General features: G+C 39.2%; 1 protein-coding gene across 3 annotated transcripts in view; it reads left to right on the top strand.

Annotated features, from left to right (window-relative positions):
* The first annotated feature begins 7,916 nt into the window (after positions 1-7,916).
* Positions 7,917-15,371, top strand: part of LOC120533527 (zinc finger protein 239-like) — a 304,582-nt gene continuing 297,127 nt past the window's right edge. For all 3 annotated transcript variants that reach the window (XR_005634529.1, XR_005634527.1, XM_039760458.1), the window contains exon 1: positions 7,917-8,013. The gene's annotated coding sequence lies outside the window, so the exon portion shown is untranslated. The remainder of the gene's footprint in view (positions 8,014-15,371) is intronic.

Below are 15,371 nucleotides of genomic sequence, written 5' to 3'. Positions count from 1 at the left end.
AATCCAAGTGTTCTCTGTTGATCGTCATTACTGACATATTCCTATTTTTAAGCATATTGTTTTAATTATTTTTTACCTCTTGTATTATTTCTTTTTAATATTTGCCATATTATTACATCTATATTAACTTTTAACTTATTTATGAGATGTTATGTGGAGAATCTGTAATGTTAGTGTACAATATGAAAGGTATTTATGTTTATCGTCTCATTAATGTTTGTTAACTATCTTATTTAACTTGAATCTTCTGTAGTTGAGTTAGCTATTTATAAAAGCACATTAGCGCTTTCTGCCAATTTAGTATTACATATTATTTTTGTCTTGATTTCCACAGTCACATTTCTCCTTAAATTCAGATAATATAAAACCAACTTTGATTACATTGATTAAATATCAAAACGAATCCAAGTGCCCTCTTTGTAAAAAGCAAAGTGACTACAGCATCCTGCTGCCTGCCTTCAGAGTCATGAAGGCCACATTGTCAAGTTTGCAGGTAGTTTGCTGTATGTATGCCAGGAGTGTGTGCTTGCAAACAATACTGACGTTTAGATTTCTGAATTGGAACATTTTTAAATATAGTTTAAAAAGCTGAGCATTTTCCATTGTTTGGCCTGTTTTACTATTTCCAGATGTAACACAGGATGTGTCCCAAGTTACCAATTCCATTGTTGTTTTTGTTTAAAAGTCATTGCCAACAGTTTACTGTCAGTAAAATGTCAGTATTTAATATTTGTCTTGTTATTTTTTTTTTTTTGTATTAGGGTCTCCCTAGTGTGTGCTTGGTGTGTGTGTGTGCCCTGCGGTGGGCTGGCGCCCTGTCCGGGGTTTGTTTCCTGCCTTGCGCCCTGTGTTGGCTGGGATTGGCTCCAGCATACCCCCATGACCCTGTAGTTAGGATATAGTTGGTTGGATAATGGATGTATGGATGGATGTATTAGAGCCTTCCAAGTCAGATGAATAGCCATAACTGTGGAATTGTCATGTTGATGGTGTGACCATTTCATATTGTAACTTTTTTTTTTGTATGTCTGTATTTAATGTTGTGTCCAGCATTCCAAAGGACCATTTTGTGGTGTCTCTGTATTTCATCCTCGAGGCCCCCTTCACTTTTAATGAGGTGTGTCTCAACTTTAGTCCTCTCTACTTTCATTGTAGTATTTGTAGAGGGAGGATTAGATCTGGTTGTTGGTTCCCATTTTAGCCACCTTCTACAATTTGTGTTGGATATTTGTGTTATGTTTAATTTATTTTATTATATACATATATATATATATATATATATATATATATATATATATATATATATATATATATATATATATATATATATATATATATATATATATATATTTTTTTTTTAATTTCAGCATATTGTCCATAGTGGTTTTGATGTTACAGAAACACCTACCTTTCAAAATCCAGATATTTTGAATGAATGTTTATAATGGTTTGCATAAATATTTTTGTAACATTAAACTCCTTTTTACAACGTGACTCTGCTCAGTCCTCTTTAGAATGACATGCCAGCTTCGAGGAAGTGCTGGTGTAGAATGTCACTTGAGAACTCCAGCCCAAGGGGTAAAAGAAATTTAATGTTCCTTTAATAACTTTCATTTAGTTCTGCGGTAATGTGGCAAATATACTTAGCCATATTGTAAATCAAAGACAAATAGTCAAAATGCTTACCGATATAAACTTAGTGTTTCTTTTACAAATCACTGAAGTAACTGCTGACATCGGACTGAGCGAGCAAACGCCTTTCTAAATGAAGGTCAAGAATCAAAGAAAAAATGAGAAGGTACAGAAATAATGGACATCCAGGACAGGGTCATTTATTGTGATTATTCTTTTGGTTCTTTTTTTAACATTTCCTTAGGTAAATATTATTTTCTCTGTTTTCAGGTTTAGACTTTATTGAGCCATTAATGAGAAGACAGAGTAAAGACTTGCACCACCTCTGAAGTGAACAAATGTCTTGGTATTCCATAGCACCACGTTCATGCAGGCTTCAGATCTTTACTTTTGGAAGAAATATCAGCCTCCCTTTTTCCAACATCCAGCACAGGGCACTGATGAGCAGGTACAGACACATCATTTTATAAACTTCAATAAGAAAGATGAATTACATGTTGTTGATGTTGGCTTACAATGCCTATGGTATTGTGAATAAAATGTATAAAAAGACTTCATGCTTGTCTCAGATGCTGAATGTTAATCGTTAACCAGTAGGAGTCAAAGCCCAAAAGACTAAAAGCCTGTTTTACATCATTTGACAAACTAGAGTACTAGTACAACTGTTAACGGCCTTAAAACATTTGAAATGTATTGTGTGCTCTGTTAATAATAGTGTATGGTAAGAAACATTGAAGACTTGTAGAATCTGCAATCGGAATTTAGTAATGTTAATAATGTATAACAAATTCAGAAAATACTGTACATTATTTTTTTTTACTTTCCTTACATTCCTTTTAAATGTGGAGGAACAGGCTATAAGCTTTATGATGACCATTTAAAGGATTTTCTTTCTTTCTTTCTTTCTTTCTTTCTTTCTTTCTTTCTTTCTTTCTTTCTTTCTTTCAATAAAATGTATTACAGCAACACACAGAATCCTTCAGCATCTTACCAAGGCAGAGAAGTGGGGTGCTGAGAACATTTCTGCGTTCAGGTGGCACATCTCACTCCCTTCATTACTGTCAATGGACAAAGACGACATTGAGGAGGCCCTTCAGAAATTTGATTTGCTATCTGAGTTTCCAGAAGAAGAGGAGAGGGAATATGTCTTTAGACCCTTCATCATACTTTTTTCAGATATGGAAGACATGCATCTTTAGATAACGTGAGAGGAAAAAGGAAAATGACTGTGTTTTGTGAGAAAATGTAACAAACATACATGTCCGACATTGTTCAGTTACAACCTACAATTCTTGTTTTTTTATTTTATATATTCTTTAAATTTTTTGTGATAAATGTTGCAAACCAACTTCATTTTTACAGTCCATTGTCTCTGATTTGCACTTCTTAGTGTTATGTATTAAAATAATGTTTTTTAAAGCATGGCAAGGCCATTTTTATTTTTAAAGCACATTTACAACAACAGCCAGAACTGAACCAAAGTGCTGTACAAGAAAGGGTAAAAGAAGCAGTTCAAATATACTGTATGTACACAGCATAACTGCAAGAATAAACAACCATTACATAAAAGATAAACCCACACCCTTAAATACACATTGATAATCATGAATGTAGCAGCAGCATTTTAAAAGAGAAAGAGGAATTGTGAAATCCTAATCTCCCCCACTCCAAAATTAGCCTTTTACCTTTAATGCATTTTAATTACAGTTGTCCCAAAATAAATCATATCAATTTTTAAAAGAATACAAAGGTGAAATCTTCACCAACAAAAATATTAATAATTTAATAATAATGACCTTTTAACAACTAAATTTCCATATTTTGTAAAATCGGGTTAAAAAAAATAATAATATAGAGAAGAATTTCTCACAGAATGCAAGGAAGAACAATGAATATTTCAAAACTGAAATATATGTATTTATTATACAGCCATGCCACATATGTGAACTGTAGCCCTACGCTTAAAAATTAAGGTATAGAAATGATTATTCCGAGGGATTCTGTATAGGAAAACCATTTTTAGTTTCCAAATCCACACAAAGGTTTCAGAAGAAACTTGCTTCTTAGATCCATAAATTTTTTATTTGAAGAACCTCTGCAAAAAGCCAAATATCTCATTTGGACAAATAAATATCTATCTATCTATCTATCTATCTATCTATCTATCTATCTATCTATCTATCTATCTATCTATCTATCTATCTATCTATCACACAGATTGTATTAATACTTGTGAATAGATGAAGTAGATATATGGAATCCCAATGTCCTCTTAATTTTTAAAGGTCTCTCTCTTCCTCCAGTAACCACAGGCTCAGTTCAGGTTTTCTTGACCTCTCAGTGTCCTGCTAGGTAGCCTGATGTTCTGTTTTTGACTCACAGGGGCCTTTTGAAAGCCTAAAGAGCCCACTTCTTATGTACTGTAAATGAATGAAATGGTTCTTGGTCGAGCAGTGGTCTATGAGGAACCACACAACCTGTTAAAGTGCCATTATTATTATTTTTAAGAGTGCCCAGTCCTATTAGTAAGTCTTTTATAAGATGTTTCACTCTCCTTTGTACACAAGGTGTAATGCTGGGGAGGTCTGAAAATAAAATGTCCACCTTATGAGGAAGATTTAGGAGTTGTGGTGGACTCAACTCTCTCAAGTGCCAGACGGTGTTCAAAAGCCATTAAGAAGGCTAACAGAATGTCAGGTTATATAGCGCCTTGATATGTGGAGTACAAGTCACAGGAGGTTCTGCTCCAGCATTATAACACACTGATGAGGTCTCATCTGGAGTCCTGTATACAACACAGCTATTCAATTACAAATTCAGTTGGGTCAGATTTTCAATCCAAGAAATTTAGCTGTGCCAGACATTTTCAGTGGCCAGTAAGCAACAGAGAAATTTTAAACCAACACAAATGAATGTGCTGACAAACAAGTCATGTTTATTCATCATAGCAATACTGTTTTGTTTTTTCAGCTTTTGAAATTTAAAAATATAAACATTTTGCTCACATCTGACCCAGGTGTATTTCAAAGTTCATAAAATCAAAAAATGTGCATAATATCAGCAATAACATTTGTTTCCCTTTTGAAATAAGTTAAATATTTTGGTCATATATGACCCAGGCACATCACAAAGTGTATTTAACAGATTAGCCAAGCACTATCACTGCTCTCAAAGCTCTCAGCGCACAAAGCCATGACAAGTGATAATGGCGACCAACACATGTGAATACAACGACTACTGCACTCTGAGGGGACACACAGGAGGTTTGTTTAAATCACCACCTGAGTGACTGGAGTCCCCCTGTGCCCACCCGCCTACCGCTGCTGTTCATTGGTATCTGCAGTTCACTTCACGTGGCTGAGTCCCAAATTTGAGTTGGTAGCACCCAGTCACACTGCTGGCTCCTATTCATTCTTCTCCGTTTGTTCTTTTTATTGTTTCCTTCTCGAATCGTCAAACTTGAGCAGACAGCAACTCCACATGTACGGTGCTTTGATTTCTGCCTTTGTTTCTCGTTTGTCACTCCATGGCATCCAGTTCAAAGACAGTCACAGAGGTGGTGACCAGTTTATTAACATAAAGGTGTGCATACATTGCATTTGGATCAAGTTTGAAGGACTGTGAAGGTACACAGAGGCTATAAGTCCTAGTGCTACATGTTTTGTTTATTTGATGAAAACACATAACATTTTAAAATTTGAAATTGACAAATCATCAAGTATAATTATAATAATAATTCTTTACCTTTACAGAGTGCTTTACTTGCTACTCTCACTGCTTTGCAAACTCTGCATAAGGAGGTCCCGGGACACAAACCCATGATCTCCTTAATGTGTGCCAGCGGAGCTACCATTGTACCACTTGCACTGGTGACCTGTACTATATAATATTGTGCTTGATAGTTTAAAATCACAAATACAGAATTCCCAATATCAAAGAAAATCAACCTTAAGTTGGACAGGTGGTCACAGTATCATAGACTACTAACCCAACCTTGAGACACAAAAACACACTGCATTGTGGGTTGTATGTTGCTAGGCATTCATGTTTTGTGCAATTGTAGAAATTTATGGAGGAATTTCTAAAGGCTTACAAAATGTGTCTTTCTCAGTTTGTCTCTGTGATTCTGGTTGGACCAATGACTGTGCAATCAGAGGTTGTTTCTGGACTGCAAGTGGCCAGCGGGCCACCATTTTAATAGGCTGGGAGTGCAGTTTTGTTCTGCACGCTACAAAAAGGACATAGCAGCACTAGAGAATGTCCAGAGAAGAGCAACTCGGCTGATTCAGGGTTACAGGGGATGAGTTATGAGGAAAGATGACAAGAGCTGAGCCTTTACACTTTAAACGAAAGAAGATTAAGAGGATTTATGACACGGGCCAATCTGAACTGAGCGTAATGAAGATAAAGAAAATAAACTCCACTTTACGATCCACTGCTGGCAGGGCTGTATTATCAGTTCAGTTCCACATTAGTAGATCATAATGAGAATATTATGGAAATACTTTGTTGTTCTGCTGAGATTCATTGTAGGCTGTGTCTTCAGGGCTTTATTAAGCAGGTTACTTTTGAAATTTTTATTACACAACAAAGCAAATTTACACATAAGAAAGGATTAAAAAATAATACAGGGATGTTGCTGGATTCAAGAACTTAATAGATTTTGGTGGCCCCATAAATATCTAATTCAAAATATAAGCAATAATAAACTGTAAAATAAATTATTTTTCAAAATGAAAGAAAATTTCCAGTAAGATGGAAAATAATGTTATTTTTTGTATGCTTCCACTTTATTCACAGTAAATTTGAAAAGTGTCTTCTTACTTTTTTCTGATTACAAAGTCATTCATTCAGATTGAGATGGCAGGGAGGCAACTGAAGATCTCGGCTGAAAGCAGTGAACTGTAAGAGAGAAATGAGAGGAGATCTGTGAGTCCCGATCACTGAGGGGGTAGGAGAAGATGGTGAGATGAAATAACATTGACAAAGGAACAAATGTACAAGGAAAAGAAAAGTGAACCCAACACCAGTCCTTGAAGCACATCTGTAGAAATGTTCTGTCAAGAAGACAAGGAGTTAGACCAGGAGACACAAAAGGATCGGTCCGAGAGGGAGAACTTGAACGTGTTCAAAGCAGAGTCGCTTATTCCAATTTAATTAGGAGAAGAGATAAGCAGGGTGTGGTGAACCATAACAAAGGCTGATGAACGGGCAAGGAGGATGAGGACAGAGGAGGGAGAAGGAGCTCAAGCAGATCTAAGAGCATTTGTGGTGGAAAGCAGTGGAGTCTCAGTACAGGGACCCTTGGAGAATCCACACTGAAGTAGATCTAGTTGATTATAGTCAGAGAGAAATGAAGAGAGGTGTTTATGAACAATGATTTCTTGGGTTTTGGACAGAAATGGCAGAATGGACACAGGATGGTAAATCTCAAGGGCAGATGGGATAAGAGAGTTTTTGAGCATAAGGATTCAACAAGACGTCTTGAAATTAGTAGAGAAGATACTGGGGTCAAAGAGGCATTGAAAAGAGAAGAGATATAGGGGATCAAGGAAGGAGAGATGGACTGTAGAAAGGTGTGAAGGTGTGGGGTCCAGAGAACAGGTCGGGGTCAAAAATGTCTGAGTCATTTACAGTAGGGACGGATGAAAGAGGAGAACGACACAGAAGAGACTCAGAAGATGTCTTTAGGGTCTTTTGGTGATTTTGAAAGAGAAGAAAGAAGCAAAATCATCAAGAGAATGACAAAGTTCTTGGAGCAGCAGAAGGACTTAAGAGAGACTTAAAGGTAGAGAAGAGGCGGTGAGCATTTCTTTCAGAGTATGCAATTAATAAGATTGTCTTTGCAGAGATACAGAGAAGAAAGAGAGGAGGGACCTCTATATGTGTGTATATATATATATATATATATATATATATATATATATATATATATATATATATATATATATATATATATATAAAATCGCTGCATTGAAAAACAAAAAAGACATCAAGAACTTTCCTAAATTTTACAAGAACTGTTTACAGGAAATCTTACTCTAATTAAAAAAAAATTAAACTCAGTTCATGATCACAAAAACAATCGGCTCAGTGGCAGCCCCAGACAAACGCAGCTTCTCCGATGACATTATTGGTTTAATAGGTTCCTATAAGGCAGCAGGACACTGAGCCACCCAGCCTCTCTCCAGCTACAGCGTATTCTCGCTCAACTGGCACGTGACGCGAAATCGGAGACAGGCTGACGTCATCCCATGCGACGGCTCCTGAAGCCACACTGCCCCTGCCTCGCTTTTTGAAACACTACAGGCGCAGGACTGTTGTCGATTGAGGCAGAAGTGTGACCGAGTTCAGAAATTACTCATCGGCAAGAGGCAGACAGTAAGTACTTTGGAGATGCGCTTTATGGACGTGTGAGTTTTCATTCGCTCCATTAGAATCACCGCGCGCGGCGAGTTCGTGTTTGTTAGCCCTCCGCAGAACTTTGCTCGAGTGAATCCTACTGTGGCCACCCGCGTGCCATTGCTGTTCATTCGTATCAGCAGTTCACTTCACGTGGCAGAGTCCCAATTTTTAGTTCGTAGCTCCCAGTAACACTGCTGGCGCCTGTTCATTCCCCTCCGAGTGTTCTTTTGTCGTTTCCTTCGCGAATCGCCGGCATCGAGAAGACGGCCATTCCACAAGTAAGACGCTTTGATTTCTGCCTTTGTTGCTCTTTTTCACCCCGCGGCGCTCAGTTATGACAGTTGCGGGGTTGGTGACCGGCCAGCCATTTAAAGAGCAGTTAAGGAGTCCCTCGGGCATCTTTGTGTTACTGCCTTACAGTTCTGTCAGAATGAATTTGAATCTAAGCCTGTTTTTTTAGTCTCTATTCAGTTTCCATGTCTGCTCTTTTATTCTTATTTTCTCCACTTCTCTAAAGATGCTCAGGTTTAGTGGCCTGGCAGATCTAACTTGTCTTGTGGTTGTGGACTTGAATGTGAGTGTACTCTATGGTGGTCTATTGTTGGCTCCTGCCCTGTACAGGTACTCTGGTTTTCTTCCTGTACCCCAATAACTTTTTGTTTTGCACTGGACCGCGGTGGTGAGGTGGGCTGTGTGGGTCACCTCTTTGTGTCACTCTTAGGTGAACTGTCAGGACAGGCATCTGTCTTCTGGCTAAGACTCACTTTCATTTAATTAGAATATTCATGAATGTCAATTATTATCCGCTTTTACTCTGCTGTCCCCTTCCCCCCACCCCCCCATTCTTTTAGGGTTACCCATAGCAAACTGGTCCATCAGAAGCACAAATGGAGCGTTAAAAACGACTGAGGCACACAAGGCCTCCACCGTGCCAATCTCACAATACTGGGAGCTGCTGCTGTTTAATAAGAGTTTATTAATGTGTTAATTACTAAAATATTTGTGACTAGATGTAGCATACGGCGGTGTAAGAATAGGAACGGAAACGGTGAGAAAGGATTTGAGAAATCAAGAAGAAAGAAATACTTCTTGAAAGCCGCATTTGTGAATAGGTGTTTTGCTGGAGATGAGTCGAAAGATCTAACCCTAGAAAAAGCCACGTACAACTGACCGTGGCTGAAGACTGGTTGTTGTAGATTAATTCAGATCTTTGCAAATGTTTGTCCTTGGGACTTGTTGATAGTCATGGAGTTGGCGAGTCTGAATGGGAATTGTGTGCATTTAAATTTAAAAGGGAGATTTGTGTCGGAAGGAAGGAGAGAGATTCTGGGAATGAAGATTGTTTCAGAATTTTTAGCAATCAGTTTGCACTCAATAATATGTGTATGCATCCGGGTAACGATCAGTCTTGTTCCGTTGCAAAGACCTTTTGATTGCATAATATTTCGGATGAGCATAACTATGGCTCCTTCCTTTAGATGAATGATATGGGGAGGCATGCCAGTTGGTGTGAGGGTGTGTAAAAACTCCTGTGGGTATGTTTGTTGAGCATTAGGATCATCACTGACCACTGTATCTACACTCTTGAAAGTCACTTTTTCACCCTGTATAAGATCAAGAACTTTGTTGTTAATATGTAGAGAATCGTCGTTTGTGACGTTCAGTATTGCTTTTGCAGCAAGTTCTTGTGGAGTCACAGTCGAGACATTAATATTACCGTAAAGTTGAGCAACTGGGTCTTGTTGTTGTGGTAAACATTGAGAAGGTAGAAATATGAAGCTACTTTTTGTTCGTGGAGAATGTCAACACAGGTTGGAGTATAAGGTGGGATGAATTCGGTGACTGGGAGATGAAATTGTTGAAGTCATACCATAGCACTTGAGTATTTCATTAATTTCCGAGAGAGCGTACATCGGGGCAGTGTCAGTGGAATATTTAGTAAACAGGTCTTTGCAAATTGCCAGTTTGTGTTTGCCATGGGTCCGGGATGTTGACAGATTCCCCAAAGGCACAAATGATAGTGAAGAGTTGTCTCATATGTACGGGCATCTTAGTTTGTGTAGCTTCATAAAGAGTGTCCTGCCAAATCTTGTCATCGTTAAGGAGACCTAACTCTTGAGATGCTGCTTTAAATGAGCTGCATATGTTTCCATTTATGGTTCTAAGCTCCTGGAAAGTAGTAGCTCCTGGAATCCGAGTTAAGAGGGTGCCGAAGTAGTACCGTTCAGAGTCTTGAATAGAGACAATTGCCATTCTACCTATAACATTACTTTTTCGGAGTCGTCGCTTCCACACGCTAGCCTTGGAATCGAAAGCATAATAGTGTGGAATGTCTATATAGTGGAGTGATTTCGCATGAGTATCCATCTTATTCCGGTCAAACCATGCTGTTAGCATGGTTTTTCTCTTTGCTTCTTGATTTAAGGTTTCTTCTTCGAGACCTTCACGAAACAGGACAGTTTGTTATTTGTAAAGATGGACAGGTAATCGTATAATTGTGTGAGATTTGTCTGACATACTGTACTCATTAAGGCGCCACATAGCTTTTGGAGCACTAACATATCTTCCATCCAAGAAAGTTGTGATTTCATCATGAACCAAGTCATCGTTAGCATGTTCTTGTTGTAAGGTAACAGAAGCTGCATCATAACCTTTGTGAACATATTTGTAGAGATATTTGATAGACTTTATAGATGAGCAAACTTCGACATTAATATATACATTGAATTTTTTACTCAACCAAGGGTTGTACGGAGCTATCAATCGATTATCAATTATAAACTTGCCTATTTGTGCAGTTGGCTCTTCTCTTCTGCAGTAGATTGGGTACCCATTAATGTTTTCTTGTGTGTGTTCCTTGTAATCTTTCGGGAATCGCTTGGTACAAGTACCATCCTTCATGCGCAAAGTCAAGTCAAGTAGAGCTTTATTGTCATCCTAACAATATACTTACAGTACACAGTAGGACGAAATATCGTTCTCCAGAGTCAAAAGGTGCAATACACAAGATATATATATCAAGAATAAAAAGAAATATACAGTGTTATGTAGTTCTATGTAATCCAGAGAGGGTAAGGAGTAAAGAGTCCAGTGTGGGGGAGTACAGCATGGTGTTCAGGAGCCGGACTGTCTGAGGAAAGAAACTATTGCACAATCTAGCAGACCTGCTCCTGATGCTGCAGAGTCGTCTTCCAGATGGAAGAGGAGTAAACAGTTGGTGGGAGGGGTGGTGGGGATCAGCCATGATGCTAGTGGCTTTATGAAGGCAGCGTGAGGTGTAGATCTCCAGCAGACTGGGTAGTGAACTGCCAATAATGCGCTCAGCGGTCCGCACAGTCCTCTGAAGGGCTTTGCGGTCGGAGGCATGGCAGTTTCCATACCAGACTGTGATGCAGCTGGTCAGGACGCTCTCTATGGTGCCTCTGTAGAAGGTGGCTAATATGGGTTTGGGGAGGTGCACCTTCTTTAGTCGTCGCAGGAAGTAGAGATGCTGCTGGGCTCTTTTTGTAAGATAGGTGGTGTTTTTGTTCCAGGACAGGTCCTCTGTGATGTGAACACCGAGGAACTTGGTGCTCTTCACTCTCTCTACTGTGACGCCATCAATGCTGAGTGGAAGATGGTCAGCCTTGGTCTTCCTGAAGTCAACAATCAACTCTTTTGTCTTTTCAACATTAAGAGACAGATTATTGTCTTTGCATCAAAGTACTAGCCGTTCCACCTCTTCTCTGTACGCTGCATCATCGTTGTTCTCGATGAGTCCCACTACTGTAGTATCATCGGCGAACTTGATAATGTGGTTTGTGTCAGAGTTGGAAGTGCAATCATGGGTCAGCAGCGTGAAGAGTAGCGGGCTCAGCACACAACCCTGGGGGGCACCTGTGCTCAGTGTGGATGGTGTTAGATCTTAAATTCCCAATCTGTACTGTTTGGGGTCTTCCAGTGAGAAAGTCCAGAATCCAGTTACAGGTGGAGGTGTTAAGTCCAAGCAGATTCAGCTTACTGAATGCTGTTCAATGCTGTTGGGTTACCTGCTGTACCGCATGGTTCATGTACCATGCATTTAGTAACAATTTCAAATAACTTAAGGTCAGTGACAAGGTTAGAGAGTTCAGGAGTGACATATTTATCAATGTCATCTTTGGTTCTTATTTTAGAATTATTGTGAAGAGTAAACAGCATGTGGGCATGAGGAAGGCCGCACTTCTGAAATTCGATTACGTAATATATGATATGACAGCCCCAAAACAATGTTGTTGTAGAATGTCTGTAAGTAATTCCTGCAGCTTAATTCAAAAGACTCGTACTACAATATTAGGTCTGTGCTCTGGTCTTTGGGTATCCGACAGTGCATGTAGAATTTCTAATGCAGGATTACATGTGAAAGTGATAAATAAATCAGGCTTTCCAAATGTACGTACTCTGGCCATGACATCCTGATAGTTTTGTTGCATGTATCTTGGACTTCCTGCAAATGTGGACGGTAATATGTTCATTTTTCCTACACGTAGTTGTTATTTTCAGCCTTTGCATGCTGTGCTTGATAGTCCTTTGTGTTGTTCCACGTGCAGATCTTGTTGATGTAATCTGAGATAGTTCAGACACACGCCCTCTGTTTTAACATGCGCATCTACGACGTACTGTTGGAATAGTTTGCCGCTGGAGTGCAAAATACTAAATGTATTCCTCATTGATAATCTGTATGCATAAAATTGGCATTGAGTAAGCCTGGTTCGGTTGACGGTTCTTTTATCGGGAACATGTTGTAAATTTTTGTGCCAGCCAATGTCTCTATAAGGCAGCGTTTCTCAACCTTTACGTATTAGTGACCCGAGTTTTCATAACGGTTTTAATAGCGCCCCCCACAACGTTATTTTGAAAGGAGCCCACTAATACCAATTTGTTCTTTTTTAATTAATGATATATCATAGATGCATATTTTATTATACCTACTTAACTTTTATCGACATTTATCTAATTCTATACTTATTTTTCTAGTATCAGAATGTAGTTTATGTTCATTTGTTTTGGTTTCAATAGATGTATTTTTCATATTTTTGATTCTTGTTTTCTTTTTTCTCTTCTTCGCGCCCCTTTTTGTTACTTTGTGCCCCCTAGGGGGGAGGGGGAGGGGCCCGCCCACAGTTTCCGAACCACTGCCATAAGGGATTAAAAGTGGGTAAACCATAGGATTGCAACTCATATTGAGAGTGGAAATCTGTTTACAGGAGTTTCCTCTGGGATAGATGCAAATATCCCTTTCAGCAGGGGGTTCGCCATCTTCTCCAAAGTAAATTGCTGCAACATCGGTGTGACATGTTGGGGCATTGTATTGTCGTAAATCTTGCCCAGGGTTTTCCTTGAAAACCATTCGTACAGATGCTGTTGGATTGGACTGAGAAATTTCATGAATATGTTTGTATGATTTAGCAAAGGGGTTGATTGTTCTGAGCATAGAATCTAGCTGGAGAAGTACATTTTTGCTGCATGTACAGTTTGCTTTATTTTTAAGCTGCACTTCAGTAGCTTGCGCTGTGTCAAAAACATACAACTGTCCATATCTTGGAGAGGTAGAAGTGTTAGCGTATAGTGGAGAGATTTGGTGATAAATTTGCCCGTATATTTTAAAACAGTATGGCCCGTGGCCAGGAGGTTGAGCTATCTGTGCACCCATGGAAGCAAATGCTAGAGAAGAATTTTATTCTCGAATGTGTTCACGATAATTTTTACCTTCTGATGTTTGCTGTGTAAGAAGCTGTTGTAAAGACACAGGGGCTCCCGCAAAGGTGGTAAAGCTACTTTACCGTCGTTGCAGCACCTCAAGTACTTGTTGGATGTTTTACGCTCAGCAGGCCAGCATAGTGCATGACAGTGTTTGCACTGCTGGTGTGGAGTCCAAATGTTGTACTCTTGTATGGAAAGACAGGAATGAGGTGAAGAAGTATCTGTGGTAATGGGAAGAGGATTATGTGTATGTCTGCTGAGACTGCTTTGGTTTGAAAATATTGCTTTGCAGATGTCGAATTGCAAGACTTGAGAATGAGTTTTGTTGTGTTTAGTCAGATAATCCTGTGTAGTGAATTTCTTATTGCATTTCTGGCACTCATATAGTTGTTGGGAAGAATGCCTTTTCTTGTGTTTAGCAAGTGAGGTTCGCGTTTGAAAAGTTTTGTTGCTGTAATCGCACTGGAAGAATGTGTTACTGAAGTGGGAGTCAGGTAATTTTCCAGCGGAGTGAATTTTTGTGTGTTTGTGAACATAGTTCTGCGTTGTGAAATGTTTTGTGCAAGTGTGACACTGAAACAATTTGTTATTGCAGTAAATTTTCTTGTGTTTGGCAAAGCTGGGTTTTGTTTTGAAAGGTTTACTACAAATGTTGCAGAGGAAGGTTGTACCAGTAGATGAAACTGTAGTGTTTTGTGAAAGAGACGAATGACTGAGGACTGATGTGTTGGTGTTATCAGACATTATGTGCTGCTGTGGAGACATGATTGGAATCGGTAGGAGGGCTTCATAGTGACCATTGTCCAGTTGTCCTGAGTACAGAAGGTAAATGGAGAGATCATTTCCAGAATTGTAAATGCAAGGCGAGATGTTGGGATTGTGTTTGAAGTAAATGACAATGGTAGCATGGAGAATCTCTGAAAGAGCTTGAGTTTCAGCTTCACCACCATAAACTCCAGATGTTGCCATGTATTGATAGTACTCCTGACTTGTGATAACTCAATTTGCGTTGGAAAGAACAACAGGAAGAACTTCTCCAAATCTGTACCAATGTGATGCAACGAAATCTACTGCCCTATGTTGTAGTTAGAGTGCATTGCGTTCCTCGGCCGTTTGTGTCAAAAAATAACCCACTGATAGGAACAGACAGTTACCGGATCGTGGAATAGAGATGACGTACAAAAACCAGTCGACAGGGAAGATACTGTCATTCATTTTATAACAAAGGCTTAGGAAACAACCATCGCAGTATAATGAAAATAGCAAGGTGTATGGGAGGCCGCAGGCAGCGTGGGGAAGGGTTTAGAAGAGGACGAATAGGAATCGAGAAATGCCGTGTCGCGTGCATATGGGCGGGACTGGTATTAAAGAGGAGACGCGGGCAGCGAAATGCAGTGTTGGCTGCATGTGAGTAGGACCGGTTTTGAGGTGGAAGCAGGACGAACCAGAAGAGAAATGTATATAAGAGATAAATTAAGGCATGAGGGTTGCCCTGGAAATGACATAAAATACATAGGGTCTGACAATGGGTCCAAGGATTTCATTCCGATACCTAATGGCAGTTAAGGTGCCATTGTCTAGCCTGTAGAGGTCTGTGCGTCCCTCCATGGATA

This window comes from Polypterus senegalus, chromosome 8 (assembly GCF_016835505.1).
Source record: "Polypterus senegalus isolate Bchr_013 chromosome 8, ASM1683550v1, whole genome shotgun sequence".
NCBI lineage: Eukaryota > Metazoa > Chordata > Cladistia > Polypteriformes > Polypteridae > Polypterus > Polypterus senegalus.
This window is presented reverse-complemented; position numbering and strand designations above follow the sequence as displayed.